The sequence below is a fragment of the Gnatocerus cornutus genome, unplaced genomic scaffold (assembly GCF_029298725.1).
Source record: "Gnatocerus cornutus isolate USDA-ARS CGAHR unplaced genomic scaffold, icGnaCorn1.1 ctg00000274.1, whole genome shotgun sequence".
NCBI lineage: Eukaryota > Metazoa > Arthropoda > Insecta > Coleoptera > Tenebrionidae > Gnatocerus > Gnatocerus cornutus.
This window is the reverse complement of record NW_028275593.1, coordinates 20,001-35,000: the sequence shown is the minus strand read 5'-3', so window position 1 is coordinate 35,000 and position 15,000 is coordinate 20,001. Positions and strand designations below refer to the sequence as shown.

The following is a 15,000-nucleotide window of genomic DNA, read 5'->3' as shown; positions in this document are numbered from 1 at the left end:
CCGTTATCGGCAGCGGTCGCTACGGGCCTGGCACCCTCTATGGGCTGTGGCCCCGTTCAAGATGGACTTGGACGCGCCGCACGATCTCGGGATGACGGATCCTCCCTAACACCACATTTCCCGGCGTCCGGTTTCGGCCGCGGGATTCGGTGCTGGGCTTCTCCCTGTTCGCTCGCCGCTACTGAGGGAATCCTAGTTAGTTTCTTTTCCTCCGCTTAGTAATATGCTTAAATTCAGCGGGTAGTCTCACCTGCTCTGAGGTCGCATATGAAAAATAAAAATTTTTCATTCGGTCATTTCGACGATCACGACACGTCTCCCATTCCTTGCTATACGTGTTCGTCATTTTTCTTTTTAAAAAATGGCTAAGTTTACAGAAACGCTTACGATCTGACGTCTGTCGCGATTTGCATTACACGTCTCGGACACGACGACCGTCTATAACGTTCTCAACCTTAAAACGCCATTTTTTTTTTTAAATGACGACATGTTGAAGAAATAGGACGTGCTACGCCGAAAGACCAGCCAACAACTACAACAAGTAGTAGTTGGTCGCTTTCGCGTCTTAAGATGTCGCGCAAATTTACTCGCTGCACGAGAAACGCACACAAACACACGATTCTACGACACACCACGCAAGAACATGTGCCGACGTAAACACTTTCGTATTTATGATTCGCAAGGTGGACGTCCGACGGACTTTGTAAAAAAAAAATACAAAGCATACCCGTCCCGTCCTTTTTGACGAAAAAACACGCTCGAGTAAACGTCTCGGCACACGTTCGAGGCGTGCGTCGTTATATCGTGACGTAAGTGACGATCACGTACATTAATGAGTACCTATTCGACGCGTCGCAACACATCCAACACGCTCCGACGTTTTCGTCCGAAAACGAAAACCGAGCAGTCTTTGAAATTGACACGACCCTCAGCCAGGAGTGGTCCGGGAACATTATATCCGAGGACCGCAATGTGCGTTCGAAATGTCGATGTTCATGTGTCCTGCAGTTCACAAGTTGACGCGCAATTAGCTGCGTTCTTCATCGACCCACGAGCCAAGTGATCCACCGTTCAGGGTAATCTTTTTAAAATTTAAACGCTCGTTCCACAAGAACCCCGATCATGCCGATCGTCCAGCTGTCTATACACGTCTTGCAAAAATTTTTGCGTACGTGCGTACATCCGAAACGAAAATGATCTTCGTGGTTCCGAAACGTGCCACGTCTAAAATTTCGGTGTTGTGGTATGGATATTTATGATTCTCGCTCTTAATTGTCTTTCGTCCGTACTTTCTCGTCTGAAAGGGAACGCGATCGTCGGTCTCAGTTTTACGCGTACGAAAAAATTAAAAAAAATATTAACCCAAACACAAATTTGTATCCGCGCACCGAAAAAGAAGCACTTTTCTTTTTCACGCGGTCTCCGCTTTTACACGCAAAGTACGAGCATGTATGTGTGAAGATGGGACATGTTCGATACGATTTTAATTAGGAATTTGCCAATTTCCTTTTTCTCAGCAATAATTTTAATAAATAATGCTGCTTTCTCTCATAAACTACATTTTCGGTAGTTTTCCTTTATTGTGTCTTTCATTTAGTGTGCGTGTGTCAAGCACTTTAAAAAGTGTGACGAAGAGACGGTTTTTGATCGATCGGAATCAACACATCATTACATCATCGTACTCGTTATGAAAAAGCGAATTAGTATCCGCCGTAAGCGAAAAGAGATTTTCGCGGGCGGTCTTTGTGTTCGTGTTTCAATTTTCTTTCTATATTTTTTCGTCGCCAAACCGAAGACAGATCGTGAATTTTGACGAAAAAATCTATAGACGTGCCAGACTGAGCGTCTAACATAAAATCCTCAAGTTTACCGTTCTATATCGTGACTTAATGACGATTGACGGTGTATATAATTTTGAAATGGTGCAGTCGTACGCTCCGTAAAGAGAATTTTACCGTTTCTAACGAAATCACTTTACCACATCTACCAAAAACATTAAAAAAGCAAGGTGTGATGTGTGTGTGATCGCTCGTTTAACGGCGCTTTCAAAAAACTCTTTGAAGCGTCTAACGACGAACATCATTCACGCGAATCGTAAAATCGGGAGCGTTTCTCGCCGGTCCCGTAGCCGGGCGTAAATCATTTAAAACCCACGGAGTCGTAACCTAATTCGACACCTGCGATTTTCTTCTTTCTCGACTACTCTGCTACATCCTCTCCGTGTGTCCGAAAAAAGAGGACTTCTAACGTCTTTCGACTTTCGCGGTGGAGTTCACAACTTTCCGCGATCCGGTCGAAAAACCGAAAGCGTCCCTCCTTTTTTCCATCATTGGAAAAGATCGAGAGATAGTACAAAAAAAATCAAAAAATCTAGGTACCCGAAGAAACAGCCGTATGCCCGAGCGAATTCGGTTTTTCTCGTTCAAAAAAGGTGAAAAACTCGATCGCAAGGACCGGCGCTGCGGGCCAGCGTAACGCTATTGTTTTTCCGAATATGTACGATTCGTAGTTCAAAACGTCGTACACACGGTGTTTCAAAAAGAAACAAGCAACGGCACGACAAAAGATCGTGCCGTCGACTCCATGTCATCGACGACGGTGTTGTAAAAACATAAAGTGTACATCGACACGATCAAATAAAAATGCATAATAATAAATTATACATATGTCAAAATTCGTGTGTACGAGGACACGTTAATGATCCTTCCGCAGGTTCACCTACGGAAACCTTGTTACGACTTTTACTTCCTCTAAATGATCAAGTTTGGTCATCTTCCCAGCGACATCGACGACGTCGAAACGCCATCGCGTACCGGTCCGAAGACCTCACTAAATCATTCAATCGGTAGTAGCGACGGGCGGTGTGTACAAAGGGCAGGGACGTAATCAACGCGAGCTTATGACTCACGCTTACTGGGAATTCCTCGTTCATGGGGAACAATTGCAAGCCCCAATCCCTAGCACGAAGGAGGTTCAGCGGGTTACCCGGACCGCTCGGTCAGGGAGGACACGCTGATTCCTTCAGTGTAGCGCGCGTGCGGCCCAGAACATCTAAGGGCATCACAGACCTGTTATTGCTCAATCTCGTGCGGCTAGAAGCCGCCTGTCCCTCTAAGAAGAATTGTTTGTACGCCGACAGTAAAAACCGCGCACGACCACCGGGCGAACCCAGGATCGACGGGCCTTTGGGATGTCGAAATACGCCTATTTAGCAGGCTAGAGTCTCGTTCGTTATCGGAATTAACCAGACAAATCGCTCCACCAACTAAGAACGGCCATGCACCACCACCCACCGAATCAAGAAAGAGCTCTCAATCTGTCAATCCTTCCGGTGTCCGGGCCTGGTGAGGTTTCCCGTGTTGAGTCAAATTAAGCCGCAGGCTCCACTCCTGGTGGTGCCCTTCCGTCAATTCCTTTAAGTTTCAGCTTTGCAACCATACTTCCCCCGGAACCCAAAAGCTTTGGTTTCCCGGAAGCTGCCCGCCGAGTCATCGGAAGAACGTCGGCGGATCGCTAGCTGGCATCGTTTATGGTTAGAACTAGGGCGGTATCTGATCGCCTTCGAACCTCTAACTTTCGTTCTTGATCAATGAAAGCGTTTTTGGCAAATGCTTTCGCTTCTGTCCGTCTTGCGACGATCCAAGAATTTCACCTCTAACGTCGCAATACGAATGCCCCCATCCGTTCCTATTAATCATTACCTCGGGGTTCCGAAAACCAACAAAATAGAACCGAGGTCCTATTCCATTATTCCATGCACACAGTATTCAGGCGAAGTTTTAGCCTGCTTTAAGCACTCTAATTTGTTCAAAGTAAACGTGCCGGCCCACCTCGACACTCAATGAAGAGCACCGCGGCGGGATTGAGTTGGGCCGCCCTCTCGAGCTAAGCCCACCGGCAGGACGTCCCGCGGCACGCCAGTTGACACCGCGAACGATGAACCGGCGGCGCGGGACACAGATTCGACTACGAGCTTTTTAACCGCAACAACTTTAATATACGCTATTGGAGCTGGAATTACCGCGGCTGCTGGCACCAGACTTGCCCTCCAATTGATCCTCGTTAAAGGGTTTAGAGTGTACTCATTCCGATTACGGGGCCTCGGATGAGTCCCGTATCGTTATTTTTCGTCACTACCTCCCCGTGCCGGGAGTGGGTAATTTGCGCGCCTGCTGCCTTCCTTGGATGTGGTAGCCGTTTCTCAGGCTCCCTCTCCGGAATCGAACCCTGATTCCCCGTTACCCGTTACAACCATGGTAGGCGCAGAACCTACCATCGACAGTTGATAAGGCAGACATTTGAAAGATGCGTCGCCGGTGCGAGACCGTGCGATCAGCGTAAAGTTATTCAGAGTCACCAAGTTGTACGATGACGGAGACCGCCACCGATTGGTTTTGATCTAATAAAAGCGCTCCTTCCGTTTCCGGTTGGAGCTCTGTTTGCATGTATTAGCTCTAGAATTACCACAGTTATCCAAGTAAATGTGGGTACGATCTAAGGAACCATAACTGATTTAATGAGCCTTTCGCGGTTTCACCTTAATTTGGCTTGTACTGAGACATGCATGGCTTAATCTTTGAGACAAGCATATGACTACTGGCAGGATCAACCAGGGAACTGCGTTCTTGTTTTAAAATAAGAGAGTTTTAGTCTTTCTTTCCTTCTAGTCATATAAGCTACAATAATCGTAGAATTTCGGAAAGACACCTGCTGCTCTTATAAAAAACTGAACACTTTCCTATTATTGTTTTGAAGAAAGTGTGCGTGTCTGCGAAACGAAAACCTCGTAAGAAGAGACGTAACGCCACGCGATCTTTCTGGATGGAAAATTTTTCGACATTTTTTTCACATCATCCTTGATTGAATCTCCTGCAACAATTTTATTCTTATTCATCCGTTCTAAGTTGTCGTCGTCGTCGAAATAAATAATTTGTACACACTTCGGGGTACACGTTTGTCAAAATTCATGAAATGCAACGTAACATTTTTACTTTAATAAATTTTTACAGTGCATTCAGATCGACTAAACGAACAACGACGGATGAATTGATTTATGGATTTTTATTTGTTGCGACTCATCGGAGGAGAGAGTGAAGAAAAAATAATCCAATATCATGGTTACGGAATAATTTTCTATGACTTTTTCATCCTTGTTTGAATCTTGCAACAATTAATTTTATTCATCCGTTCTAAGTTGTCGTCGTCGTCGAAATAAATAATTTGTACACATTTCGGTACACGTTTGTCAAAATTCATGAAATGCAAACGTAACATTTTACTTTAATAAATTTTTACAGTGCATTCAGATCGACTAAACGAACAACGACGGATGGATTACTTATTTTTGTTGCGACTCATCGGACGAAAAGTAGAAACATAATCCTCCATTGTAATATAGTTTTTACGGAAAATTTTTCTTTTATTTTATATCCTTGATTGAATGCTGCATTTTATCCGTCTTTTTTTCGTCAAAAACAGAGATCAATGCGATTCATCGGACGAAGAAATAATTTCCCAGTTCAAAATTTAGAGATTTTTGGGCACATCGACTTGAAATTTTATCGTAAAGAAAAAATATCGTCGTCGACAAGCAAAAGTTCAAACATTCTCCATACTCTTCGCTAGATTGAAAGCGACGGTTTATTGTGAGATTTCTCTTTAGAAATATTCACACGTTACGAGTTTATGAAATTTTATTTATTTCAAAATTCTCGCTCGGACTTTAGTGAGTTGACGCATTTGTTAATTTTTGGTCGTTCTGACACGAACACATAAAATCTTTGATTGCATTTGGACCGCTAACATAGAAACGCTCGCCGCATCCGCAATCTCGCTGTGCATGGTCAATGGCAAGATTTGTCATCCCTCAAACGATGGTGGGTCCACAGGGTACACATTCCGGCCATCGTCCCAACTACGGGTAAGTCGCGGTGTACGAGAGGTAACAAGATAATCGGACGCACATAAAATCACATTTCGATCGTACGCTTTTGTCCGCTGCTACATACCACCACTACTATCCCTATATATGCCAGCGCGGCAGCGTTCAGCTCTGAATCACTCGATGCGCGAAACGGTCGAAATCCCATAGCGCGCCGGCCGCTCGCTATGGGCGAGGGGTCGGGTAAATCGGTCTGATCGCTCGGTGCAAAAGTCCGTTTGGGTACTTAGAGACGGAATTTTAAAATTCTGATTTCGCAGATCAATTTCAAGGGTCATTAGGACTCGAATGCCGTTAACGGTGTTTTGAAAAAAATATTTTTTACGTTTTTACGGCATTTCGACCGAACACCTCAGTTCCGACTTCGGACTTAGAATAATTTTCATCAAAATTTCGAACGCCTCAGTTTCCAGAGGGTTTTAGATCCCGTTTAGTTAGGGGTTTGAAATTATCACAGCCACCCTTGTTTGGTGTTAGTTCGACCGTAACTTTTGTTCGTTTGCATTTAATTTCGATTTTTCTGGGACTTTTGGTCAATGTAAATTTATCAACCGCTACACTTCCGACTTCGGACTTAGACGAATGAGCGCCGAACGCTACAGTTTCGACTTCGGACTTAGAAAAATTTCGCTCGACCGCCACAGTTTCGAATTGGACTTAGAAAAATTTCGGTCGAACGCCTCAGTTTCGAATCGGACTTAGAAAAATTTTGGTCGACCGCTACAGTTTCGACTTCGGACTTAGAAAAATTTCGTTCGAACGCTACAGTTTCGACTTCGGACTTGGAAAAATTTCGCTCGACCGCCACAGTTCCAACATGAGACTTAGAAAAATTTTTATCAAAAATTCGAACACCTCAGTTTCGACTACGGACTTAGAAAAATTTCGCTCGACCGCCACAGTTCCTATTTCGGACTTAGAAAAATTTTCATCAAAATTTCGAACGCCTCAGTTTCCAGAGGGTTTTAGATCCCGTTTAATTAGAAGCTTGAAATTATAAAATCTACCTTCTATCGATGTTAGTTCGACCCAAACATTTGTTCGTTTGCATTTAATTTCGATTTTTCTCGTACTTTTGGTCAATGTAAATTTGTCAACCGCTACACTTCCGACTTCGGACTTAGACGAATGAGCGCCGAACGCTACAGTTTCGACTTCGGACTTAGAAAAATTTCGTTCGAACGCTACAGTTTCGACTTCGGACTTGGAAAAATTTCGCTCGACCGCCACAGTTCCAACATGAGACTTAGAAAAATTTTTATCAAAAATTCGAACACCTCAGTTTCGACTACGGACTTAGAAAAATTTCGCTCGACCGCCACAGTTCCTATTTCGGACTTAGAAAAATTTTCATCAAAATTTCGAACGCCTCAGTTTCCAGAGGGTTTTAGATCCCGTTTAATTAGGAGCTTGAAATTATAAAATCTACCTTCTATCGATGCTAGTTCGACCCAAACATTTGTTCGTTTGGATTTAATTTCGATTTTTCTCGGACTTTTGGTCAATGTAAATTTGTCAACCGCTACACTTCCGAGTTCGGACTTAGACGAATGAGCGCCGAACGCTACAGTTTCGACTTCGGACTTAGAAAAATTTTGTTCGAACGCTACAGTTTCGAATTGGACTTGGAAAAATTTCGGTCGAACGCCTCAGTTTCGAATCGGACTTAGAAAAATTTTGGTCGACCGCTACAGTTTCGACTTCGGACTTGGAAAAATTTCGATCGAACGCCACAGTTCCGACTTTTTTTCGAAACTGTAGCGTTCAGTCAAATTGCCGTAAAAACGTAAAAAACTTTTTTTACAAAACATGGTCGACAGCATTCGAGTCCTAATAATCCTTGAAATTGATCTGCGAAATCAGAATTTTAAAATTCCGTATCTAAGTACCCAAACGGACTTTTGCACCGAGCGATCAGACCGTTTTACTCTACCCCTCGCCCATAGCGAGCGGCCGGCGCACTATGGGATTTCGATCGTTTCACGCATCGAGCGATTCAGAGCTGATCGCTGCCGCGGTGGCATATATAGGGAGTAGTGATGGTAAGTGGCAGCGATGACGGACAAGTACGCACGATGAATGGATTGACATGAAATCAAATGTGCGCGTCCGTACGATCTGTTACCTCTCGTACATCGCGACCCCGTTTAATGATATTATGCTAAATTAAAAATAAAAATACATCGATGAAATAAAAAGTGGTAAGTCTCTAGAAAGACAATATACCGCTGTGAATAAAAATTTCTCGATGAATAGCGAAATGTGAATTAGTCCGCCTGTAACGTGCATTTTGCGAACGAATTAGCTAATTCACCGCTAGTTAAAAAACGTGACCACCCAGTGCTCTTATCCAAAGTCGTCTGCAAATGAGATGAAATTAATAATCTTGACTCTAATGCAGACGACAAATTGAATTGAATAATTTACTTGAATAATGTGACGGATCTATAAAATAAAACACAAAGCCCGAAACACCAAGCAGTAAAAATCTCGATTATTGTTCCGCCCGTTGAAAAACAAAAGATCCGTCACATGGTAAGCAGAACTGGTGAAAATTGTGAAAGACTTGTTTCTCCTCCGATAACAAGCTTGAATTAAATATGATCGAGTGAATGATATTGGAAACCAAAGAACGAAACTGAGGAGAAGCAAATGTTCAGTAATATATTATGAATAATTATAATATTAATATAAATAATAATATTATATTAAAAATGGGAATTGTATGTGGTTGATGGAAAAAGTTTTTTTTTCTGTTGACCGCTACAGTTCCCAATTTGGACTTAAAAAAAAAAAAAAAAAAAAAAAAAAAATTGTGTATACGGAAGGTAAAAAGCAAAAAATAAAATATTTTATTATTTTTTTTACTTTTTTTACGGGTCCCTACCGCTACAGTTCCCACTGAATGTGTCCTTTTCGCGCTAAGTCCATGCAGTCGCTACAGTTCCGAAACTGGACTTGTAAAAATTTCGACATTTTTGAACGCATCAGTTCCGAACGAGGTTTCAAAACTGTAGCGTTCGGTGTAAACGTATCAGTTCCGAATGAGTTTTCGCAACTGTGGCGTTTCATTTTTGTGCTTTCATGGTTGCATAAACAATCGCCAGTGTGAACGCTTCAGTTCCGAATGAGTTTTCGAAACTGTAGCGTTTCATATTTGTGCTTTCATGGTTGCATAAGCAATCGCCAGTGTGAACGCTTCAGTTCCGAATAGATTTTCGAAACTGTAGCGTTCAATGTGAACGCTTCAGTTCCGACTTTGGACTTAGAATAATTTTCATCAAAATTCGAACGCCACAGTTTCGAAAGGGTTTTAGATCCCGTTCAGTTAGGGACTTAAAATTATGACATCCACTTTCGATTAATGTTAGTTCGGTCCGAACTTTTGTTCATTTTCATTTAATTTCAATTTTTCTCGGACTTTTGGTCTTTGTTAATTTTGTCCTTTCGAAACTGTAACGTTCAATGTGAACGCTTCAGTTCCGAATAAATTCTCGAAACTGTAACGTTCAAAGTGAACGCCTCAGTTCCGAATAGATTCTCGAAACTGTAGCGTTCAATGTGAACGCTTCAGTTCCGAATAGATTCTCGAAACTGTAGCGTTCAATGTGAACGCTTCAGTTCCGAATAGATTCTCGAAACTGTAGCGTTCAATGTGAACGCTTCAGTTCCGACTTTGGACTTGGAATAATTTTCATCAAAATTCGAACGCCACAGTTTCGAAAGGGTTTTAGATCCCGTTTAGTTAGGGACTTAAAATTATGACATCCACTTTCGATTAATGTTAGTTCGGTCCGAACTTTTGTTCGTTTTCATTTAATTTCGATTTTTCTCGGACATTTAGACTATGCGAATTTTAGATTTTTCAAGCTGTAGCGTTTGGCGAGAACGCCGCAGTTACGGACAGGTTTTGTGTCAGACTTTCAATAATCTGAAAAAACTCCGAAAAAAGAAAATAATTAGTGTTTTCATGGTTGCATAACAATTTAAAATTCATGCACAAAAATAATCCATCTATATTTCCGTTATTCAAGAATGCAAAGGAAAGACGAAAGTTCGGCAACAATTAGTTTAAGCGGTTGCATAACCATTCAAACGTTATGCTTAAACACAATCCATTTACGATATATAATAAAAATAAAGCTTTATTATCAACTTTGAAGTCCATTCTATTGCTGATCTTTAGACCTATAGATTAGGTCAAGATGTCAAATGTCAAAAAACAACTACAGGTTCCTGTATTTGTAGCAATGCTGGCGCCATCTGTAGAACAGTTACCTAAACTTGAAAGTCAAAAAAATTACAGCTTTCTGTAACTATTAATGTTGGTATCGCCACCTGTTAGTCGAAAACATAATTTAGTGGCGCCATCTATATGACAGGTCTGGAACTTCACAAATGTCAAAAATTACTGGTTTTTACTTTATTTACATATTTTTTTTGAAATTTGGCGCCCATTTTGACCCAAAAGTGGCGCCATCTATGTGTCAGGTCTGGAACTTCATAAATGTCAAAAATTACAAGATTCTGGGTTCATTTACGTATTTTTCTTGAATTTTAAGCATAATTTGACCTGACCTGACCCTAAAATGGCGTCATCTATGTGTCAGGTCTGGAACTTCAGAAATGTCAAAAATTACTGTTTTTTCCTTTATTTTACATATTGTTTTTGAATTTCGGCGCCTATTTTGACTCAAAAATGGCGCCATCTAAATGACAGGTCTGGAACTTCAGAAATGTCAAAAATTACAAGATTCTGGGAAGATTCTGGGTTAATTTACGTATTTTTCTTGAATTTTAAGCATAATTTGACCTGACCTGACCCTAAAATGGCGTCATCTATGTGTCAGGTCTGGAACTTCAGAAATGTCAAAAATTACTGTTTTTTCCTTTATTTTACATATTGTTTTTGAATTTCGGCGCCTATTTTGACTCAAAAATGGCGCCATCTAAATGACAGGTCTGGAACTTCAGAAATGTCAAAAATTACAAGATTCTGGGAAGATTCTGGGTTAATTTACGTATTTTTCTTGAATTTTAAGCATAATTTGACCTGACCTGACCCTAAAATGGCGCCATCTATGTGTCAGGTCTGGAACTTCAGAAATGTCAAAAATTACTGTTTTTTCCTTTATTTTACATATTGTTTTTGAATTTTGGCGCCTATTTTGACTCAAAAATGGCGCCATCTATATGACAGGTCTGGAACTTCAGAAATGTCAAAAATTACAAGATTCTGGGTTAATTTACGTATTTTTTTTGAATGTTAAGCATAATTTGACCTGACCTGACCCTAAAATGGCGCCATCTATGTGTCAGGTCTGGAACTTCATAAATGTCAAAAATTACTGTTTTTCCTTTATTTTACATATTGTTTTTGAATTTTGGCGCCTATTTTAACTCAAAAATGGCGCCATCTATATGACAGGTCTGGAACTTCAGAAATGTCAAAAATTACAAGATTCTGGGTTAATTTACGTATTTTTCTTGAATTTTAAGCATAATTTGACCTAACTGACCCTAAAATGGCGCCATCTATGTGTCAGGTCTGGAACTTCATAAATGTCAAAAATTACTGTTTTTCCTTTATTTTACATATTGTTTTTGAATTTTGGCGCCTATTTTGACTCAAAAATGGCGCCATCTATGTGACAGGTCTGGAACTTCACAAATGTCAAAAATTACTGTTTTTTCCTATATTTTACATATTGTTTTTGAATTTTGGCGCCTATTTTAACTCAAAAATGGCGCCATCTATGTGACAGGTCTGGAACTTCAGAAATGTCAAAAATTACAAGATTCTGGGAAGATTCTGGGTTAATTTACGTATTTTTCTTGAATTTTAAGCATAATTTGACCTGACCTGACCCTAAAATGGCGCCATCTATGTGTCAGGTCTGGAACTTCAGAAATGTCAAAAATTACTGTTTTTTCCTTTATTTTACATATTGTTTTTGAATTTTGGCGCCTATTTTGACTCAAAAATGGCGCCATCTATATGACAGGTCTGGAACTTCAGAAATGTCAAAAATTACAAGATTCTGGGTTAATTTACGTATTTTTTTTGAATGTTAAGCATAATTTGACCTGACCTGACCCTAAAATGGCGCCATCTATGTGTCAGGTCTGGAACTTCAGAAATGTCAAAAATTACTGTTTTTTCCTTTATTTTACATATTGTTTTTGAATTTTGGCGCCTATTTTGACTCAAAAATGGCGCCATCTATGTGACAGGTCTGGAACTTCACAAATGTCAAAAATTACAAGATTCTGGGAAGATTCTGGGTTAATTTACGTATTTTTCTTGAATTTTAAGCATAATTTGACCTGACCTGACCCTAAAATGGCGCCATCTATGTGTCAGGTCTGGAACTTCAGAAATGTCAAAAATTACTGTTTTTTCCTTTATTTTACATATTGTTTTTGAATTTTGGCGCCTATTTTGACTCAAAAATGGCGCCATCTATATGACAGGTCTGGAACTTCAGAAATGTCAAAAATTACAAGATTCTGGGTTAATTTACGTATTTTTTTTGAATGTTAAGCATAATTTGACCTGACCTGACCCTAAAATGGCGCCATCTATGTGTCAGGTCTGGAACTTCAGAAATGTCAAAAATTACTGTTTTTTCCTTTATTTTACATATTGTTTTTGAATTTTGGCGCCTATTTTGACTCAAAAATGGCGCCATCTATGTGACAGGTCTGGAACTTCACAAATGTCAAAAATTACTGTTTTTTCCTATATTTTACATATTGTTTTTGAATTTTGGCGCCTATTTTAACTCAAAAATGGCGCCATCTATATGACAGGTCTGGAACTTCAGAAATGTCAAAAATTACAAGATTCTGGGTTAATTTACGTATTTTTCTTGAATTTTAAGCATAATTTGACCTGACCTGACCCTAAAATGGCGTCATCTATGTGTCAGGTCTGGAACTTCAGAAATGTCAAAAATTACTGTTTTTTCCTTTATTTTACATATTGTTTTTGAATTTCGGCGCCTATTTTGACTCAAAAATGGCGCCATCTAAATGACAGGTCTGGAACTTCAGAAATGTCAAAAATTACAAGATTCTGGGAAGATTCTGGGTTAATTTACGTATTTTTCTTGAATTTTAAGCATAATTTGACCTGACCTGACCCTAAAATGGCGCCATCTATGTGTCAGGTCTGGAACTTCAGAAATGTCAAAAATTACTGTTTTTTCCTTTATTTTACATATTGTTTTTGAATTTTGGCGCCTATTTTGACTCAAAAATGGCGCCATCTATATGACAGGTCTGGAACTTCAGAAATGTCAAAAATTACAAGATTCTGGGTTAATTTACGTATTTTTTTTGAATGTTAAGCATAATTTGACCTGACCTGACCCTAAAATGGCGCCATCTATGTGTCAGGTCTGGAACTTCATAAATGTCAAAAATTACTGTTTTTTCCTTTATTTTACATATTGTTTTTGAATTTTGGCGCCTATTTTGACTCAAAAATGGCGCCATCTATATGACAGGTCTGGAACTTCAGAAATGACAAAAATTACAAGATTCTGGGTTAATTTACGTATTTTTCTTGAATTTTAAGCATAATTTGACCTAACTGACCCTAAAATGGCGCCATCTATGTGTCAGGTCTGGAACTTCATAAATGTCAAAAATTACTGTTTTTCCTTTATTTTACATATTGTTTTTGAATTTTGGCGCCTATTTTGACTCAAAAATGGCGCCATCTATGTGACAGGTCTGGAACTTCACAAATGTCAAAAATTACTGTTTTTTCCTATATTTTACATATTGTTTTTGAATTTTGGCGCCTATTTTAACTCAAAAATGGCGCCATCTATGTGACAGGTCTGGAACTTCAGAAATGTCAAAAATTACAAGATTCTGGGAAGATTCTGGGTTAATTTACGTATTTTTCTTGAATTTTAAGCATAATTTGACCTGACCTGACCCTAAAATGGCGCCATCTATGTGTCAGGTCTGGAACTTCAGAAATGTCAAAAATTACTGTTTTTTCCTTTATTTTACATATTGTTTTTGAATTTTGGCGCCTATTTTGACTCAAAAATGGCGCCATCTATATGACAGGTCTGGAACTTCACAAATGTCAAAAATTACAAGATTCTGGGTTAATTTACGTATTTTTCTTGAATTTTAAGCATAATTTGACCTAACTGACCCTAAAATGGCGCCATCTATGTGTCAGGTCTGGAACTTCATAAATGTCAAAAATTACTGTTTTTCCTATATTTTACATATTGTTTTTGAATTTTGGCGCCTATTTTGACTCAAAAATGGCGCCATCTATGTGACAGGTCTGGAACTTCACAAATGTCAAAAATTACTGTTTTTTCCTATATTTTACATATTGTTTTTGAATTTTGGCGCCTATTTTAACTCAAAAATGGCGCCATCTATATGACAGGTCTGGAACTTCAGAAATGTCAAAAATTACAAGATTCTGGGTTAATTTACGTATTTTTCTTGAATTTTAAGCATAATTTGACCTAACTGACCCTAAAATGGCGCCATCTATGTGTCAGGTCTGGAACTTCATAAATGTCAAAAATTACAAGATTCTGGGTTCATTTACGTATTTTTCTTGAATTTTAAGCATAATTTGACCTGACCTGACCCTAAAATGGCGCCATCTATGTGTCAGGTCTGGAACTTCATAAATGTCAAAAATTACTGTTTTTCCTTTATTTTACATATTGTTTTTTAATTTTGGCGCCTATTTTGACTCAAAAATGGCGCCATCTATATGACAGGTCTGGAACTTCAGAAATGTCAAAAATTACAAGATTCTGGGTTAATTTACGTATTTTTCTTGAATTTTAAGCATAATTTGACCTGACCTGACCCTAAAATGGCGTCATCTATGTGTCAGGTCTGGAACTTCAGAAATGTCAAAAATTACAAGATTCTGTGTTAATTTACGTATTTTTCTTGAATTTTAAGCATAATTTGACCTGACCTGACCCTAAAATGGCGTCATCTATGTGTCAGGTCTGGAACTTCAGAAATGTCAAAAATTACAAGATTCTGTGTTAATTTAC

The 15,000-nt window shown here is 39.4% G+C and overlaps 3 non-coding genes across 3 annotated transcripts in view; all 3 read right to left on the bottom strand.

Annotated features, from left to right (window-relative positions):
- LOC148165596 (large subunit ribosomal RNA) overlaps positions 1–264 on the bottom strand; it is a 4,040-nt gene extending 3,776 nt beyond the window's left edge. The window contains exon 1 of the ribosomal RNA XR_015771335.1: positions 1–264. This exon is cut by the window's left edge and continues 3,776 nt beyond it. This is a non-coding gene — a ribosomal RNA (large subunit ribosomal RNA).
- Positions 265–922: 658 nt separating this feature from the next.
- LOC148165595 (5.8S ribosomal RNA) lies at positions 923–1,079 on the bottom strand. The gene has a single exon (XR_015771336.1). It is a non-coding gene; the product is annotated as a 5.8S ribosomal RNA (ribosomal RNA).
- A 1,616-nt stretch (positions 1,080–2,695) lies between these two features.
- LOC148165594 (small subunit ribosomal RNA) lies at positions 2,696–4,616 on the bottom strand. Its single transcript, XR_015771338.1, has one exon. It is a non-coding gene; the product is annotated as a small subunit ribosomal RNA (ribosomal RNA).
- Between the last annotated feature and the right edge of the window lie 10,384 nt (positions 4,617–15,000).